A 12,160-nucleotide genomic window follows, 5' to 3' on the forward strand; every position below is an offset into this window, starting at 1 on the left:
TCCTCCTTCCCTGCTTCACGCCAGGGTGCCACTCCTGGCCAAAATATTAACAAGTTCACATCACAAGTACCATAAGTTCTAGCCACAATACCATAAGTTCTAGCAACAAACCATAATAAGTTCAACACTAACACCTAAATTAACTACATTGCATGCTCAATGTCACCAACGCAGTTGTGCCTGCTGCAGCGAACCTGCACATGATAGAGGAGTCGTGGTTGTAGATTTGGATCTTCAAGCCGAGTCCTCCGATGCGCACAACGAGGAGGTTGACGGGGACGATCTGGTGGCGGTGGCAGAAGTAGTTCCAGCCCCAGCCAAGCACCATGTGCCCCTTGAAGTTCTGGACCCGCACCCAGAACTCGCATTGCTTGTTCGCCGACAGCCCGACCACGCGTGGGAGCCGCTTGATGACCAACCACTCGTTCATCACCTCCACAGACTTGCGAGGGATGCCGAGCATGACGAGGTCTTCGTCGTCCTTGATCTGCTGGTAGAAGCGCAGCGGCTCCCGGGCCCCCTCCTCGTGGCCGGTCCTTGAAGATCGTCCCCTTGAATGAGGCAGGCTCATGAAGACGACCCTGCCAGGCAGGCCCACCCTCTTGAGCCACCTGTTCGTGGGGATGAGATCCTCGGCGCCTCAACTCCGGCCACCACCTGAGCTCCTCCACCTGCCATGTCCCAGTCACTCTTCAATATCTTGTCAGGTAAGATGACAAGTATTAGAGGTGCTTGCAAAATGAACATCCACCGATCAGTGGCATTAGCTCTTCTGCAAATGCCAGTGATCACTTGCACTAGCATAACAAATGGCACTGATTAGATACATTTGCCCAAGAGCAAATGCCACTGATCAGTGCACAAACTCTTTGCCAAATGCCACTTATCAATGACACTTGCTCTTGGGAAAATACTACTGATCAGTGCCATTTGCTCTTGGGTAAGTGCCACTGAGCAAGTGCCATTGATTAGTGGCATCTGGTCTTCTGCAATTGCCACTCATCATGTTGGAAATATGCCCTAGAGGCAATAATAAAAGCATTATTATTATATTTCCTTGTTCATGATAATTGTCTTTATTCATGCTATAATTGTGTTATCCGGAAATCGTAATACATGTGTGAATAACAGACACCAACGTGTCCCTAGTGAGCCTCTAGTTGACTAGCTCGTTGATCAACAGATAGTCATGGTTTCCTGACTATGGACACTGGATGTCATTGATAACGAGATCACATCATTAGGAGAATGATGTGATGGACAAGACCCAATCCTAAACATAGCACAAGATCGTATAGTTCGTTTGCTAGAGTTTTCTAATGTCAAGTATCTTTTCCTTAGACCATGAGATCGTGTAACTCCCGGATACTGTAGGAGTGCTTTGGGTATGCCAAACGTCACAACGTAACTGGGTGACTATAAAGGTAGACTACGGGTATCTCCGAAAGTGTCTGTTGGGTGGCATGGATCAAGACTGGGATTTGTCACTCCGTATGACGGAGAGGTATCACTGGGCCCACTCGGTAATGCATCATCATAATGAGCTCAGAGTGACCAAGTGTCTGGTCACGGGATCATGCATTACGGTACGAGTAAAGTGACTTGCCGGTAACGAGATTGAACGAGGTATTGGGATACCGACGATCGAATCTCGGGCAAGTAACATATCGATAGACAAAGGGAATAGCGTACGGGGTTGATTGAATCCTCGACATCGTGGTTCATCCGATGAGATCATCGTGGTGCATGTGGGAGCCAACATGGGTATCCAGATCCCGCTGTTGGTTATTGACCGAAGAGTCGTCTCGGTCATGTCTGCTTGTCTCCCGAACCCGTAGGGTCTACACACTTAAGGTTCGGTTACGCTAGGGTTGTAGGGATATGTATATGCAGTAACCTGAATGTTGTTCGGAGTCCCGGATGAGATCCCGGACGTCACGAGGAGTTCCGGAATGGTCCGGAGGTAAAGATTTATATATGGGAAGTCCTGTTTCGGACATCGGGACAAGTTTCGGGGTTATCGGTATTGTACCGGGACCACCGGAAGGGTCCCGGGGGTCCACCGGGTGGGTCCACCTGCCCCGGGGGGCCACATGGGCTGTAAGGGGGTGCGCCTTGGCCTAATGGGCCAAGGGCACCAGCCCCACATAGGCCCATGCGCCTAGGGTTTAAGGGGGCAAGAGTCCTAGGAGGGTAAGGCACCTCCTAGGTGCCTTGGGGGGAGGGAAAACCCCCCTTGGCCGCTGCACCCCCTAGGAGATTGGATCTCCTAGGGCCGGCCACCCCCCCTTGGCACCCCTATATATAGTGGGGGAGAGGAGGGACTTCATACCTGAACGCCCTGGCCTTTGGTTGCCTCCTTCTCCCTCCTCAACACCTCCTCCACCTCCATAGTGCTTAGCGAAGCTCTGCCGGAGTACTGCAGCTCCATCAACACCACGCCGTCGTGCTGCTGCTGGTGCCATCTCCCTCAACCTCTCCTCCCTCCCTTGCTGGATCAAGAAGAGGAGACGTGGCTGTTCCGTACGTGTGTTGAACGCGGAGGTGCCGTCCGTTCGGCGCTGGTCATCGGTGATTTGGATCACGTCGAGTACGACTACATCATCACCGTTCTTTTGAACGCTTCCGTGCGCGATCTACAAAGGTATGTAGATGCATCTGATCACTCATCGCTAGATGAACTCCTAGATGATCTTGGTGAAACGAGTAGGAAAATTTTTGTTTTCTGCAACGTTACCCAACAGTGGCATCATGAGCTAGGTCTATGCGTAGTTCTTCTTGCGCGAGTAGAACACAATTTGTTGTGGGCGTAGATTTGTCAACATTCTTGCCGTTACTAGTCCTTTCTTGCTTCAGCGGTATTGTGGGATGAAGCGGCCCGGACCAACCTTACACGTACGCTTACGTGAGACCGGTTCCACCGACTAACATGCACTAGTTGCATAAGGTGGCTGGCGGGTGTCTGTCTCTCCCACTTTAGTTGGAGCGGAATCGATGAACAGGGTCCTTATGAAGGGTAAATAGAAGTTGACAAATCACGTTGTGGCTTTAACGTAGGTAAGAAAACGTTCTTGCTAGAACCCTAATTCAGCCACATAAAACTTGCAACAACAATTAGAGGACGTCTAACTTGTTTTTGCAGCAAGTGGTTTGTGATATGATATGGCCAAAGTTGTGATGAATGATGAATGATCTATATGTGATGTATGAGATGTTCATGCTATTGTAATAGGATTCACGACTTGCATGTCGATGAGTATGACAACCGGCAGGAGCCATAGGAGTTGTCTTTATTCTTTTAATGACCTGCGTGTCATCGAGAAACGCCATGTAAATTACTTTACTTTATTGCTAAACGCGTTAGCCATAGTAGTAGAAGTAATAGTTGGCGAGCAACTTCATGGAGACACGATGATGGAGATCATGATGATGGAGATCATGATGTCAAGCCGGTGACAAGATGATCACGGAGCCCCAAGATGGAGATCAAAGGAGCTATGTGAAAATGGCCATATCATGTCACGTTTATTATTTGATTGCATGTGATGTTTATCATGTTTTGCATCTTGTTTACTTAGAACGACGGTAGTAAATAAGATGATCCCTCACAATAAAATTCAAGAAGTGTTTCCCCTAACTGTGCACCGTTGCGACAGTTCGCTGTTTCAAAACACCACGTGATGATCGGGTATTTTATTCAGACGTTCACATACAACGGGTGTAAGACAGATTTACACATGCAAACACTTAGGTTGACTTGACGAGCCTAGCATGTACAGACATGGCCTCGGAACACAGAAGACCGAAAGGTCGAGCATGAGTCGTATAGAAGATACGATCAACATGAAGATGTTCACCGATGTTGACTAGTCCGTCTCACGTGATGATCGGACACGGTCTAGTTTAACTCGGATCATGTAATACTTAGATGACTAGAGGGATGTCTAATCTAAGTGGGAGTTCACTAATAATTTGATTAGTTGAACTTAATTATCATGAACTTAGTCTAAAATCTTTGCAATATGTCTTGTAGATCAAATGGCCAACGTAGTCCTCAACTTCAACGCGTTCCTAGAGAAAACTAAGCTGAAAGACGATGGCAACAACTATACGGACTGGGTCCGGAACCTGAGGATCATCCTCATAGCTGCCAAGAAAGATTATATCCTACAAGCACCGCTTGGTGACGCACCCGTTCTCCCTGCGGAACAAGACGTTATGAACGCTTGGCAGGCACGTTTCGATGACTACTCCCTCGTTCAGTGCGGCATGCTTTACAGCCTAGAGCCGGGCCTCCAAAAGCGTTTTGAGAGACATGGAGCATATGAGATGTTCGAAGAGCTGAAAATGGTTTTCCAAGCTCATGCCCGGGTCGAGAGATATGAAGTCTCCGACAAATTCTTCAGCTGTAAGATGGAGGAAAACAGTTCTGTCAGTGAGCACATACTCACTATGTCTGGGTTGCATAACCGCTTGACTCAGCTGGGAGTTAATCTCCCGGATGATGTGGTCATTGACAGAATCCTCCAGTCGCTTCCACCAAGCTACAAGAGCTTTGTGATGAACTTCAATATGCAGGGGATGGAAAAGACCATTCCTGAAGTATTTGCTATGCTAAAATCAGCAGAGGTAGAAGTCAGGAAGGAACATCAAGTGTTGATGATCAATAAAACCACTAAGTTCAAGAAAGGCAAGGGTAAAAAGAGCTTCAAGAAGGACGGCAAGGAGGTTGCCGCGCCCGGCAAGCAAGCTGCCGGGAAGAAGCCAAAGAATGGACCCAAGCCCGAGACTGAGTGCTTTTATTGCAAGGGAAGCGGTCACTGGAAGCGAAACTGCCCTAAGTACTTAGCGGATAAGAAGGCCGGCAAAACCAAAGGTATATGTGATATACATGTAATTGATGTGTACCTTACTAGTGCCCGTAGTGGCTCCTGGGTATTTGATACCGGTGCAGTTGCTCACATTTGTAACTCAAAGCAGGGGCTGCGGAATAAGCGGAAACTGGCAAAGGACGAGGTGACGATGCGCGTCGGGAATGGTTCCAAGGTCAATGTGATCGCCGTCGGCACGCTACCTCTGCATCTCCCTTCGGGATTAGTTTTAAACCTTAATAATTGTTATTTAGTGCCAGCTTTGAGCATGAACATTGTATCGGGATCTCGTTTAATTCGAGATGGCTACTCTTTTAAATCTAAGAATAATGGTTGTTCCATTTTTATGAGAGATATGTTTTATGGTCATGCTCCTATGGTGAATGGTTTATTCTTTATGAATCTCGAACGTGATGCTACACATGTTCATAATGTGAGTACCAAAAGAAGTAAAGTTGATAATGATAGTCCCACATACTTGTGGCACTGCCGCCTTGGTCACATAGGTGTCAAACGCATGAAGAAGCTCCATGCTGATGGACTTTTAGAGTCTCTTGATTATGAATCATTTGACACGTGCGAACCATGCCTTATGGGTAAAATGACCAAGACTCCGTTCTCAGGAACAATGGAGCGAGCAACCGACTTATTGGAAATCATACATACCGATGTGTGCGGTCCAATGAGTGTTGAGGCTCGCGGTGGCTATCGTTATGTTCTCACCCTCACTGATGATTTAAGTAGGTATGGGTATATCTACTTAATGAAACACAAGTCTGAAACCTTTGAAAAATTCAAGGAATTTCAGAATGAGGTTGAAAATCAACGTGACAGGAAAATCAAGTTTCTACGATCAGATCGTGGAGGAGAATACTTGAGTCACGAGTTTGGGGCACACTTAAGAAAATGTGGAATAGTTTCACAACTCACGCCGCCTGGAACACCTCAGCGTAATGGTGTGTCCGAACGTCGTAATCGCACTCTATTAGATATGGTGCGATCTATGATGTCTCTTACCGATTTACCGCTTTCTTTTTGGGGCTATGCTTTAGAGACTGCCGCATTCACTTTAAATAGGGCTCCGTCGAAATCCGTTGAGACGACACCGTATGAATTATGGTTTGGGAAGAAACCTAAGCTGTCGTTTCTAAAAGTTTGGGGATGCGATGCTTATGTCAAGAAACTTCAACCTGAAAAGCTCGAACCCAAATCGGAAAAATGCGTCTTCATAGGGTACCCAAAAGAAACTATTGGGTACACCTTCTACCTCAGATCCGAAGGCAAGATCTTTGTTGCCAAGAATGGGTCCTTTCTGGAGAAAGAGTTTCTCTCGAAAGAAGTAAGTGAGAGGAAAGTAGAGCTTGATGAAGTATTGCCTCTTGAACCGGAAAATGGCGCAACTCAAGAAAATGTTCCTGAGGTGCCAGCACCGACTAGAGAGGAAGTTAATGATAATGATCAAGATACTTCTGATCAAGCTCCTACTGAAATTCGAAGGTCCACAAGGACACGTTCCGCACCAGAGTGGTACGGCAACCCTATCTTGGAAATCATGTTGGACAACGGTGAACCTTCGAACTATGAAGAAGCGATGGCGGGACCAGATTCCGACAAATGGCTAGAAGCCATGAAATCCGAGATAGGATCCATGTATGAGAACGAAGTATGGACTTTGACTGACTTGCCCGTTGAACGGCGAGCCATAGAAAATAAATGGATCTTTAAGAAGAAGACAGACGCGGATGGTAATGTGACCATCTATAAAGCTCGGCTTGTCGCTAAGGGTTATCGACAAGTTCAAGGGGTTGACTACGATGAGACTTTCTCACCGGTAGCGAAGCTGAAGTCCGTCCGAATCATGTTAGCAATTGCCGCATTCCATGATTACGAAATATGGCAAATGGACGTCAAAACGGCATTCCTTAATGGTTTCCTTAAGGAAGAATTGTATATGATGCAGCCGGAAGGTTTTGTCGATCCTAAGAATGCTGACAAAGTGTGCAAGCTCCAACGCTCGATTTATGGGCTGGTGCAAGCATCTCGGAGTTGGAACATTCGCTTTGATGAGATGATCAAAGCGTTTGGGTTTACACAGACTTATGGAGAAGCCTGCGTTTACAAGAAAGTGAGTGGGAGCTCTGTAGCATTTCTCATATTATATGTAGATGACATACTCTTGATGGGAAATGATATAGAACTCTTGGACAGCATCAAGGCCTACTTGAATAAAAGTTTTTCAATGAAGGACCTTGGAGAAGCTGCTTATATATTAGGCATCAAAATCTATAGAGATAGATCAAGACGCCTCATAGGTCTTTCACAAAGCACATACCTTGATAAGATATTGAAGAAGTTCATTATGGATCAATCCAAGAAAGGGTTCTTGCCTGTGTTACAAGGTGTGAAATTGAGCTCAGCTCAGTGTCCGACCACGGCAGAAGATATAGAAGAGATGAGCGTCATCCCCTATGCCTCAGCCATAGGTTCTATTATGTATGCCATGCTGTGTACCAGACCTGATGTTAACCTTGCCATCAGTGTGGTAGGAAGGTACCAAAGTAATCCCGGCAAGGAACACTGGACAGCGGTCAAGAATATCCTGAAGTACCTGAAAAGGACTAAGGAAATGTTTCTCGTTTATGGAGGTGACGAAGAGCTCGTCGTAAAGGGTTACGTCGACGCTAGCTTCGACACAGATCTGGATGACTCTAAGTCACAAACCGGATACGTGTATATTTTGAATGGTGGGGCAGTAAGCTGGTGCAGTTGCAAGCAAAGCATCGTGGCGGGATCTACATGTGAAGCAGAGTACATGGCAGCCTCGGAGGCAGCACATGAAGCAATATGGGTGAAGGAGTTCATCACCGACCTAGGAGTCATACCCAATGCGTCGGGGCCGATCAAGCTCTTCTGTGACAACACTGGAGCTATTGCACTTGCCAAGGAGCCCAGGTTTCACAAGAAGACAAGGCACATCAAGCGTCGCTTCAACTCCATTCGTGAAAATGTTCAAGATGGAGACATAGAGATTTGTAAAGTACATACGGACCTGAATGTAGCAGATCCGTTGACTAAACCTCTCCCTAGAGCAAAACATGATCAACACCAGAATTCCATGGGTGTTCGATTCATCACAATGTAACTAGATTATTGACTCTAGTGCAAGTGGGAGACTGTTGGAAATATGCCCTAGAGGCAATAATAAAAGCATTATTATTATATTTCCTTGTTCATGATAATTGTCTTTATTCATGCTATAATTGTGTTATCCGGAAATCGTAATACATGTGTGAATAACAGACACCAACGTGTCCCTAGTGAGCCTCTAGTTGACTAGCTCGTTGATCAACATATAGTCATGGTTTCCTGACTATGGACACTGGATGTCATTGATAACGAGATCACATCATTAGGAGAATGATGTGATGGACAAGACCCAATCCTAAACATAGCACAAGATCGTATAGTTCGTTTGCTAGAGTTTTCTAATGTCAAGTATCTTTTCCTTAGACCATGAGATCGTGTAACTCCCGGATACTGTAGGAGTGCTTTGGGTATGCCAAACGTCACAACGTAACTGGGTGACTATAAAGGTAGACTGCGGGTATCTCCGAAAGTGTCTGTTGGGTGACATGGATCAAGACTGGGATTTGTCACTCCGTATGACGGAGAGGTATCACTGGGCCCACTCGGTAATGCATCATCATAATGAGCTCAGAGTGACCAAGTGTCTGGTCACGGGATCATGCATTATGGTACGAGTAAAGTGACTTGCCGGTAACGAGATTGAACGAGGTATTGGGATACCGACGATCGAATCTCGGGCAAGTAACATATCGATAGACAAAGGGAATAGCGTACGGGGTTGATTGAATCCTCGACATCGTGGTTCATCCGATGAGATCATCGTGGAGCATGTGGGAGCCAACATGGGTATCCAGATCCCGCTATTGGTTATTGACCGAAGAGTCGTCTCGGTCATGTCTGCTTGTCTCCCGAACCCGTAGGGTCTACACACTTAAGGTTCGGTTACGCTAGGGTTGTAGGGATATGTATATGCAGTAACCTGAATGTTGTTCGGAGTCCCGGATGAGATCCCGGACGTCACGAGGAGTTCCGGAATGGTCCGGAGGTAAAGATTTATATATGGGAAGTCCTGTTTCGGACATCGGGACAAGTTTCGGGGTTATCGGTATTGTACCGGGACCACCGGAAGGGTCCCGGGGGTCCACCGGGTGGGTCCACCTGCCCCGGGGGGCCACATGGGCTGTAAGGGGGTGCGCCTTGGCCTAATGGGCCAAGGGCACCAGCCCCACATAGGCCCATGCGCCTAGGGTTTAAGGGGGCAAGAGTCCTAGGAGGGTAAGGCACCTCCTAGGTGCCTTGGGGGGAGGGAAAACCCCCTTGGCCGCCGCACCCCCTAGGAGATTGGATCTCCTAGGGCCGGCCACCCCCCCTTGGCACCCCTATATATAGTGGGGGAGAGGAGGGACTTCATACCTGAACGCCCTGGCCTTTGGTTGCCTCCTTCTCCCTCCTCAACACCTCCTCCACCTCCATAGTGCTTAGCGAAGCTCTGCCGGAGTACTGCAGCTCCATCAACACCACGCCGTCGTGCTGCTGCTGGTGCCATCTCCCTCAACCTCTCCTCCCTCCCTTGCTGGATCAAGAAGAGGAGACGTGGCTGTTCCGTACGTGTGTTGAACACGGAGGTGCCGTCCGTTCGGCGCTGGTCATCGGTGATTTGGATCACGTCGAGTACGACTACATCATCACCGTTCTTTTGAACGCTTCCGTGCGCGATCTACAAAGGTATGTAGATGCATCTGATCACTCGTTGCTAGATGAACTCCTAGATGATCTTGGTGAAACGAGTAGGAAAATTTTTGTTTTCTGCAACGTTCCCCAACACATCAGTGCACTATCCTAAGCATAGAAACATCTAAAAAAAGCACCCATGTGCACCCATGCACATTTGGCAGCATCCTAAAATGATCCTACTACATGCATGTATAACAATCTAGAGCATGCAACACAAACCCTAGCTTGAACATATATGTAGCAACATGAACAACAACATGAACATGATCCTAGCTTGAACATGAACATGCCATTTGCATGAACACAGATCCAAGCAAGACCCTAGCATGACACACAGATCCTAGCAAAGCACACTTGCATATGGGATTCTAGCATGAACACACATTCTAGCATGAACACATATACTAGGAAAGCACTAGCAGAAGAATATTATCCTAGAACACACACTGTAGCAAACAATAACAAATCGGTCGGATTCGATTCGATTGGGATCACATCGAATCGAATCTACTCGAATCCTATCTAATGCTATTGAATCCACTAAGTACTAGCACACATGCCTAAGAAAGAAACCCCTAATTTACATCTACGAGCAAGCATTGGGGATTTTTTGACTCGTCGGAGCTTGCGCAGTCGCAGAGAACCGAGGCCGGGTGAAAACCCCGTCGGGAAGAAGAGAGGTGGTGGAGTAGAGGAGGAGCCGGCCCTGGCAACGGCCGGCGGCATCGGCCCCATGCTCATGGCCATTGACGATGTCCTGGACTAGGGGGTACTCACCAAGTCGTCTCCCGACCAGGTGGATCGGGCCGAGGACCCCCATGGCGGTTTACTCATGGGCCACTTCGGGCAGCCCATGTCGCATTCAAGGAATATTCCACAATACTTGATGATCAAGACAAGGACTCCTCTCCACCAACGTATTCGACTAGGACTCTTGTTATCCTAGGCCTCCGGTACATTATATAAGCCGAGGCCAGGCTAGTCGATAGATTATTATGACATTATTCATCATACCCTTAGGTTTTAGACCACAACAGATCGATGATCTCGTGGTAGATCAACTGTACTTGATACTTCATCAATATAAACAAGAGTAGGACGTAGGGTTTTACCTCCATCAAAAGGGCCCGAACCTGGGTAAAACATCGTCTCCTTCGTTCTTGTTACCATCGATCCGAGATCCACAACTCAGGACCCCTACCCCGCGATCTGCCGGTTTTGACACCGACAGCCACGCCGGAGGTCGAGGAGGACGGCGCGCCGGCAGGAGAAAACCCTTGGACGGGGGTCAAGAAAACCCCCTGCCCAATGGGGTCCCAAGAAGCGGCGGTTCTGTCGACGGCGCCAGCGCCGAGCCCACGACCACGAGGTCCGGAAATAGCATCAGAGCAGGAACGACCGGCACCGCATTGGGCGGCCCTCGTGGTGGCCGGCAGCAGATGAGGGAGACGCCAGGTCCCTGCCCGAGTTCTGGAGCCCGGCCACCCAGCGCTCTTGGATGCTGGCGATGCGCTGATCGACAGGGGTCAGAGGACGGCGTGACGGTGGGCGAGGCAGAGCCATCGAAGGAGAGGAGAGGGAGGGGCGGCGAGGCAGCGAGGCGTGCGCGGTGGGAACAGTGCGGGGCGATGACAGGAGAGTGGGAGGGGGGTTATGAGACGTCCCCTCCGTCTCCCGCGCCGCCGGAGGCGTGCAACCTCCTCACACACGTGGCCGCGCCGAGCTAGACTCGCGAGAAACTACCGATTCGACAGTTTTCGCTGGGCCAGGCTGAGGCCTGCTTTAAGAGCATCTCTAGCAGACCCTTTAAAAGTGGTCAAACCCGTAAAAATCCGCGTTTTCAATTTCGAGGTGTCAAAAAACGTCCCGAATAGAGCCCGTAAAAGTGGTCAAACCCGTAATTTTTTTGCAGGCCCCTGAGAATCCATCCCACGACCCTTTTATTTACATATTTGGAGGCAAAATATAAGGAAGACTGAAAATCGGTCAACGCTACGCGACAAGAAAATTCCGCCATACGCACGCGGGCTCCGATGACCTTCCGCCATGGAACTCGCCGAAAACTCGTTGTTTACAGCTGTTGCGGCGTCCGCCTGCGGAGTAGATCGCAGGAGCAATGGCTAGAGATTCGAGCAACTACGGCGACGAAGGAGCTCTTGATCGATCTGGCCAAGGACGAGCTAGCTAGCTAGCAAGCCTGGATCGACCCCACCACGAACGATTCAGGAGCTTGCTAGCTAGCTAGCTCCCGGATCCATCCCGTCACGGGCAAGCTAGCTAGCTCCTGGATCCATCCGGCAACGGAGGAGTTGCTCCTGGATCGATCGGCGACTACAACGGACGACGGGAATTGACTATGAACACGGGCGAGAGGAAGAAGAAGACGTGGGGAAGAATATACGCGAATATTCGTTTTTACGATTCGAGTTTACGGGGTCTGTTTGACCGCAACTCAAACCGCCTCTTAA

The sequence above is a fragment of the Triticum dicoccoides genome, chromosome 4A, assembly GCF_002162155.2.
Source record: "Triticum dicoccoides isolate Atlit2015 ecotype Zavitan chromosome 4A, WEW_v2.0, whole genome shotgun sequence".
NCBI classification, from domain to species: domain Eukaryota; kingdom Viridiplantae; phylum Streptophyta; class Magnoliopsida; order Poales; family Poaceae; genus Triticum; species Triticum dicoccoides.